The following is a 7,860-nucleotide window of genomic DNA, read 5'->3' on the forward strand; positions in this document are numbered from 1 at the left end:
GGGGAGGGTGGCAATGGCTGGGAGTGTGGTAGGAGAGGTAGTCAGGGCCAGACGTCCAGGGCTATGGATGCCTTGATATGGACCTTAGTCTTTATCCTGAGTAATAGTTCGAAAACAGAGAATTAATATGATCAGCTAAGACATTTCTTTTAGGCTTTGAAAAAAAAGATTTCATTAGAAAACTCCATCAAAAACAGTCTGAAATGTGTTTTGCATTATAAAGTTTTAAACATTCTATTCAAACCAACTTTCTTTAAGTAAAAACTTGATGGCATCATCAAAGCCATGTTGATACAATAATTCCATTATCCTCTTGCTTGATGGGGAAAGGGCTTGGTTAAGTCTCACTCAGTTTGCCCTGAACAGTATGTCCTGGTTGGCGCTATTAACATAGAGATCCAGCTGCCTTTTGTCCTACAGGGAGATGTCCATTCATCCACTGAATGGTGGGATGGTCACCGTCTGGCCTATAGACAGGATGGGAAGGCAGATGGTGAAGCCTCCATCCACCCACCTCTTAACGAGGTCCCCCCTGGAGGGAAAACTGGAGACTAAGTAGTTTTCTCTGGTCTTGGTGTTGGTGATGGAGATGTTCAGTCGGTGGTGGGCCAGCGCATGTGCGTTGCAGGGGAGAATCAACTCCATTCCGCTCCTTGGATGGCAGGTGACAAGCAGGACGTGGCAGCAATCTTCCCTCAGCTAAGACATATGTTAAAAAGATATCTCCAGTATCAAGGTAGTGGGTCCCCTTAGATAGCTCAGTGTGGCACAGAGATACTATCAGTGGGCTGCCTAGATTCCCACTAATCATATTTCCTCCTCCTGGGCACTGAGAAGGACTATATTCCCCAACTTTCCTTGCAGTTACGTTGGGTCCACGCAACTGAGCTCCAGTAAAAATGATGTTCACTCCTTTCAAGTCTGACTATAAATCACCCTGGGCAGTACTTCCACACTCTTGTTTCCCTTTCCCCAATGACAATGGTAGTTGTGGACAGAAAATGGATCCCTGATTTATCACTTACGAGACTCCCAGCAGGACCACTGACCTTCATTGCTCTATGCAATGTTAATTAAAAGGAGAAAACATTTTTTATTGTATTAAGCCACTGAAATCTGGAGTTTTATTTGTTACAGTCGATCAATCCTTTTCCTTTCTAGCCTATCTTGACTAATTAATATTCTGTATTCTCATAGGAGGGAAAGTATTTCCTATGGTGTGCATGAAAGCTAAGGTTGACAAAGCATGTGATCTTGATCATTCTAGTTTTGCAGAGCAGATAGTATTGTTGGTTCTGGGACTTGTTAAGATGTTTCCTGAGAGCAGAGTGCTTTGATTCTGTCAATGTGACAGCCAGCCTCCAAAATGATCCCTAATAATCTTTGCTTCCTGGTATTCATGCCTTTGTGCAGTCCTCTTTTACATGGAATTAGGGCTGACTTACGTGACCAATGGAATACTGTGGAAATGATGGTATGTGACTTCAGGTAATAAAATGCTTTGCAGCTTCTGCTTTGGTCTCTTGGATCATTCACTCTAGAAGAAGCCAGATGCCATCCCATGAAGACACTAAGCAACCCCGTGGAGAGGCCCATGTGGAGAGAACTGAGGCCTTCTGCCAATGTCCAGCATGGCCTTGCTAGCTGCATGAGTGAGCCACATTAGAAGCAGATATTCCAGCCCCAGTCAAGCCTCCAGATGACTACAGCCCTCAGCCTCCTGAGTTCTCCAGCTGATGTCCCAGATGATGTGGAGCAGAAACAAGCCATCCCCACTGTGCCCTTTCTGATTCATGACCTATGAAACCATGAGAAATGCCAACTGATTATTGTTGTTTTAATTCAGGAAGTTTTAGGGCAATATGTTATGCTGCAGTATACTACGACAGCCACTAATGTCGGATGGAATCAAAGAAGACCCAAATAGGATTCCTGAGCACAAAGTGACCTGGAGGCCTGATTCTGGGCTAGTGGGCCTGTCTGCCTCTGGTATGGACTTCTGGCTTCTATGGTAGCTCTTCAGCAGAGCTGTGGCTGCTTTCCCTCTACTTATTCTGCCTGGTTCTAGGAGCAACCACAATAGATAATGCTTGTGCTCTCTATGACTGGACAAAGAACCTGGGGCACCTTTTCTCATTGAATGATGAGCTTTCTAAGTAGAATGGCAAGACATTTCTTTTAAGGTGTGCTGTTGTTATTTAATCCCTAATTTGAATTATCTTGAAAGTCAAATGGAATTAGAAAGAGAGTGTTAGCCTGTTTTAGAGACACGTTCCTTGTCACAGATTAAACTAAAATGAAGGTTCTATTGGCCAATCCATTTTCTTTCTTTTAGAAACTGCAATTAGGTAATCATGTAGTGAGATGATCACTGGATTGAAAGTCAAATGACTTTGTCTCAAGCCCCGACCATACCTTTTGACAGCTAGATAATGTTGAAGAAATTACTAAATATTTCCCTCACTATAAAATTCAGGAGATGCTGATGATACCTAAATAAAAGGAATTAGATTGTTGTGAGAGTGAGGGTAGGTAATATACTGGGACTGTTTTGGTAAAATATAAAAGGTTGCATCAATATTTTATTCAAAGGACATGTACTAAGTGTGTACTATGGTTCAACCACCATTCTCGGATTTGCAAAGGAGCAGCAAATGGATTAAAAGTCATGCCTTCATAGAGATAACATTATATGCAGGTAGAGTCATGTATTAGTTTTCTATTGCTGTCATAACACATTACCACAAAATTAGTTACTTAACACAATACAAGTGTATTATCTTACAGTTCTGTATCTTTGCAGTCCAACATGGGTCTCACTTGGCTAAAATCAGGATGGAGGTGGAGCTGCTTTACTTGCTAGAGGCTCTATGGGAGAATCGTTTTCCTTGCCTTTCCCGCCTTCAAAGAGACTGCTACATTCCTTGATTCATGGCCTCCTTTCTCCATCTTCCAGGGTAGCACTGTAGCACCTTTCTGACCAGTCTTCTGTAGTTGCATCCCTCTTTGATTCACATCATTCTTCTGTGTCCCTCTTCCACCTCTTGTAACTACACAGAGCCCACCTGGATAACCCAGGATATCTTAAGGTCCTTCAATTAATTATGTCTGCAAATTCACAGGTTCTGGGGATTAGGTTATAGATATCTTTGGGGGCCCTTATTCTGCTTACCACATAAAGTACACTTTAGTTGAGTTGAAATGCTGTAAATGACTACTTGCTCTTCAGTTTATATCAATATAACCAAAATCATACAACACAGCTTACAATTTTATTATTATTGTTTTGTACCCTAAGCTTATGCCCAACTTACAAGAATTAGGTTTTGATTAAGAAATTATTCCTTCCCAATTCTACCTAGAATTTTGCAGTTGTTTTTCCCTTAAACTATTGGGAGGTAGAGGTGGAGAAGAACCTGATAGGCAAAGGAGAAAACCCAATTCATTTATTATTTCTATGTAAAGCCTGGGTGCATGATATCTTATTCATTGACCTGGATCAGAACCAGTGTTGAAGTCTCATGTAATGCTATGACCCTGAGGAATGAATTTAGTTCAGAACAAACAAGACCATCAGTGACAGTCACTGTCTATTTCTGGCACATTAAATCAAGATTTTTTGGAGTGTCAGAATCTGTTATAACTTGGATTGAAATATGACAACCTGTCAAAAAATTTCCACAACTGATAACATCCCCTTGAGGTTAGTAGACAAAATTATAAGATGGAATAATTTGTGTAATATAATTCATAAATTCCTTGTCATAAAACCTCAGGGGTGGGATTTTATAAATATGTAGTCATTTTAATGCACCACTATGTAATACTTGATCCCTTATGCTTGAAATATATTTACAAAATAGAGTAAGACGCATTTCAAGTCAATTCAGTTTGATAAGAGTTTGTAAGTAATTGATGATACATGATGCACACTCCTAGGTGCTGTGGGAGGTACATTAGAGGAATAAAAGATGGCTCTCACTGAAAAGCTTGTTGCTGTAGACTATGTAGACACAGAAAATAACTGAAGAACATTACAAATCAATATACTCAAGCCCGCCATAGACCAATGAACTATGAAAGCTCAGTGGGTTCTGGTGACATGATAAAGGCTGAAGGGATATTTAGGGACTCAGGATAGATTTTAAAAGTGTGGGGAGCAGGACAATCTAGGTGGAAGGAACTTTATGAGCAAAGTCCCCAAGATCAAAACGAGAATTTGACGTACATACTCTACTAGTTTATCACTTAGCTACTCACTGTAGGCTAGCCTGTTGGTTTGATCATTATAAGGTTTTGGGTTGTTTTTATAGTTTATCTATTGCTCCATTTATGCCTACAGTGGATTGTTGGCTCACAGACAAGATGCATAAAGAAGACTGCTGTGAAATATGTGAGTAAAGATGATAAGAAGGATAACAATTTAAAAAGTTGTCTTTCATGAGCTGAATTGTGCTTCTCCCAAATTAATTAATTAATTAATTAATTAAGGAAACCAAGTATGTACTTAGTGTCATAAATTGACAAATTACTTAATATACATACAGCACAATATCGTTCCTTGAGCAAATACTGTGTCTAGCCACACATTTCATCCAGGGCTCACAAAGTTCTTGGAAAATACATATTATTAGGTCTCCTTTGCTATTTGAATGCACACTCTCCTCATACACGTGTACCCTGTAGATGAATAAACCGAGGACTGGAAGGTCAAATAACTTGCCCAAGGTCACATAGAGAGTAAATTGAATTGGCAAGATTTATTCTCAAATTTTCCAATTTAGACTTAATTTCAAGCCTAGGATTCTTTTGAGAAGGAGTTAAAATGCCACCCCAACAATCTTGAGGTTTGGATTTACATACACCCTTCATATCATGGCTTCAACTGAATATTAGTTGATTTCTTCAAACACTCTACTGAATTCATGAATTTGTCAGATCAGTCCAAACAAATAAGCTGATTTTTCCCCAAGACACACCATCAACCTCTATGTTGAATTATTTACTGCATTTGGAATCCATTGTTCAGCAAGGAACGGACCAAGGGTAAAATATATAATGAAACTAAGAAGAATTAAGGGTAGTAAAAACCCAAATAGCAGAGGATCAAAGATTGGCAAATACAGCCCTAGCCCCTAATCTTTCAAACCAAGAGGAGGAATGAACCCTTGGAGGAAGATGGCCCCAGTATTAACCTAGCAATTTCATGGATCAACCTCGCTAGGCACTTCCATCACATATATATGTGATACACACACACATACACACATATATAAAAGAAGATATAAATGTAGTGTTTGCTGTTTATCTATGATACACGTTGTAAATAACCTGGATGTCATTACAATCAGGGAGCCAACCTAGTTGGCATATGGCAGAATAACAATTGTTTCCTTATATTCAGACATTTCTGGATCATCTAGAATCTTCTTGGTTTTATCTGAAGTACTGTCTTTTGGAAATTCAGATGAAAAAGAGAGAATATTCTTGCTTATTTATCCCTCAATTGAAATAAGAGATAAAGGGAGGGAAAAAAAATTAGGGAGGTTTCCCTTCCTTACCCTACGTGCAGGTTTACTGAAAAATTTATCTCCGACCATGAGCCAGTGCTACACATTCCCATGTGGGAGATGCCTTCGACTCATTTAAATTTGTCAGGCTGAAGAATCTTGGCGCTTTTATAGCTGGGGAGGAAAAACATTGGATCTTCCTTTTTCTGTTGCTCTAAGTAGGGTTATATATGGAGGGAAATAGATTTGGGGAAAAAATGTCCAAAGAGCGTGACTTTTACTTACTTAGTTATTTAAAACAGAGTATATATGGTTTAAGATAAAATAGAATATCAACTTTAGAAGGTGTGTGTACGTAAATAATTTTTAACTTTGTGGATGAGAATTAGGATTTTACTTGAAGGGCTGTTAGAAATTATTCATCGGTGCTCTGCTTAGCATATTTTCTTGGAAAATCCACTTAGAAGAAACAATAGGATTTCATATCTTCAAATAAGATGCTTAAAAATAGGAGACTTTATTTAATTGCTTTTATACACCTCTTGCCTGTGTAAGGTTGTCCTCGTCCTTGTTTCGTCCATGGTAGTTTTTGGTCTAGTTTTAAGCACTCCTGGCTTTTTCCTGCTACTTTCCATTAGAACTACTTCCACAGCCCAATAGACTGTTAAGAAAGTTTGAGGGTTTTTTATATAATGATTTTTTTTTCCTCTGAAATTCTTCTTCGTTTTTTTTTTTAAACAGTGTTTCTCCATCCAGTTATATCTCTCTTTAATTATGTTTTAGCTATGCCTAAATAATTCTTTCTCCACTTCAGTTTTCATACCCTTAGGTTATTTTAAGCAATCATCATGTCTCTCATCAGCTATGCTTTTAAGCTTGAAATGGCAGCCTTATTGACCGATGATGCTATTTGAAATCTAGTGTTTGTAAATATAAGTTTGTGATTGTAGGACTTAAAGCATTGGATGGGAGTAAAATATTTTATTTATTTACTTTCATTTACTTCTTTGTGCTGCCGAAGGAAAAAGGACAGAAAAAAGTATTTGCTCTGAAAACTGTAGAAGAAAGTGTTTGACTTAGTTCATTCTTTCTGTGATTCTATGAACATTTTCTCAGAGGGGGAGAATTTAGCTCCATAGTATTTCTTTATGAAAAATTACCCTATGTGTTTTCTATAAGAAGTAAAGAGACTTTTCAGAAAGGTGAGAGCTAATTTATAAACAGATCTTAATGCATCTGAGAGGTATAGGAGTTAAGAAAAAAGAAAAAACTGCTATATGTACTTATGTATATGTACTTCTGAAAATTTGTTTCAAACTGTATTTAGTTAATTGCTTCACTATAATACCAGTATTTTAGTTCCTTATGTGTTAAACACTGGAGTGAGAAAGAATAAGAAAGTCCTGGATCTTGCCCTTCAGAAGGGCATTCCACAGTAAGGAATAAAAACAGGTGAGCAGATAATAAAAATGCAAATGCAGTAAAGTGCCAAAATAAATGAGTAAGAACAATTTGGAATTTTAAAATATCGATTGTCCTGTAGGTAAAGTGAAAAATTCTAAAGAAATATAATCATTACCAGCTCCCCCAATTACTTTCTAAATTTGGATATTTGCATATTAGTTTTTTTTTAATTGGGAGGGTAATTAAATTGTTGGCAAGGTATTCAGTTTCGTGTTTTTTACTAGAATTGGAGCTTTTATATGTCAGAGTTAACGTATAATTATATAAAATGGGAAGAAACATCTTAAAAAGACCACTTAAAAATTTGGTTCACAATTCAAAGAAAATTTTAAAATGTTATTTAAAATACATCATAGCATCACACTAAAGAGAACTAGCCTCATTTACAATCTCATATTGCACTAAATTAAGAATTTGGTGTCATGGCAGCCAACTAATCAATATGTAGACACAACCCATTGGGAACATAGGGCAATAGTTAGGATTATGTTCACCATATTTCATCTAGATAATCCTGCTTTAAAAAGCTAGATATTTTAGATACTTTTTCCAATTTTTTCAATGTCCTAACCAAAATCAGGTTTTAGCCTCTGGCTTGAGCTGACCATTTATAGGTAAATTATTAATTGATTGACTGGATTATCACAAGATGAATAGGACCCAGCATTAAGTCCATTAAAATAATAGGAAGGAAAAACAGTTGGTCTAGTTATTTTGACATCTAAGCATCTAAATCAAAATAATATTTTATAGTTGTCTGCATAAAGGTCTTTTGTCTCCTTAGGTAGGTTTATTCCTAGGTATTTGATTCTTCTTGTTGCAGTGGTAAATGGGAGTGTTTCCTTAATTTCTCTTTCAGATTTTTCATCATTAGTGTATAGGAATG

The 7,860-nt window shown here is 37.3% G+C and overlaps 1 pseudogene; it reads right to left on the reverse strand.

Moving 5' to 3' along the window:
* Nucleotides 1–234: 234 nt before the first annotated feature.
* Nucleotides 235–1,055, reverse strand: LOC137774078 (patatin-like phospholipase domain-containing protein 4 pseudogene; annotated as a pseudogene).
* Between the last annotated feature and the right edge of the window lie 6,805 nt (nt 1,056–7,860).

This window comes from Eschrichtius robustus, chromosome 12 (assembly GCF_028021215.1).
Source record: "Eschrichtius robustus isolate mEscRob2 chromosome 12, mEscRob2.pri, whole genome shotgun sequence".
NCBI lineage: Eukaryota > Metazoa > Chordata > Mammalia > Artiodactyla > Eschrichtiidae > Eschrichtius > Eschrichtius robustus.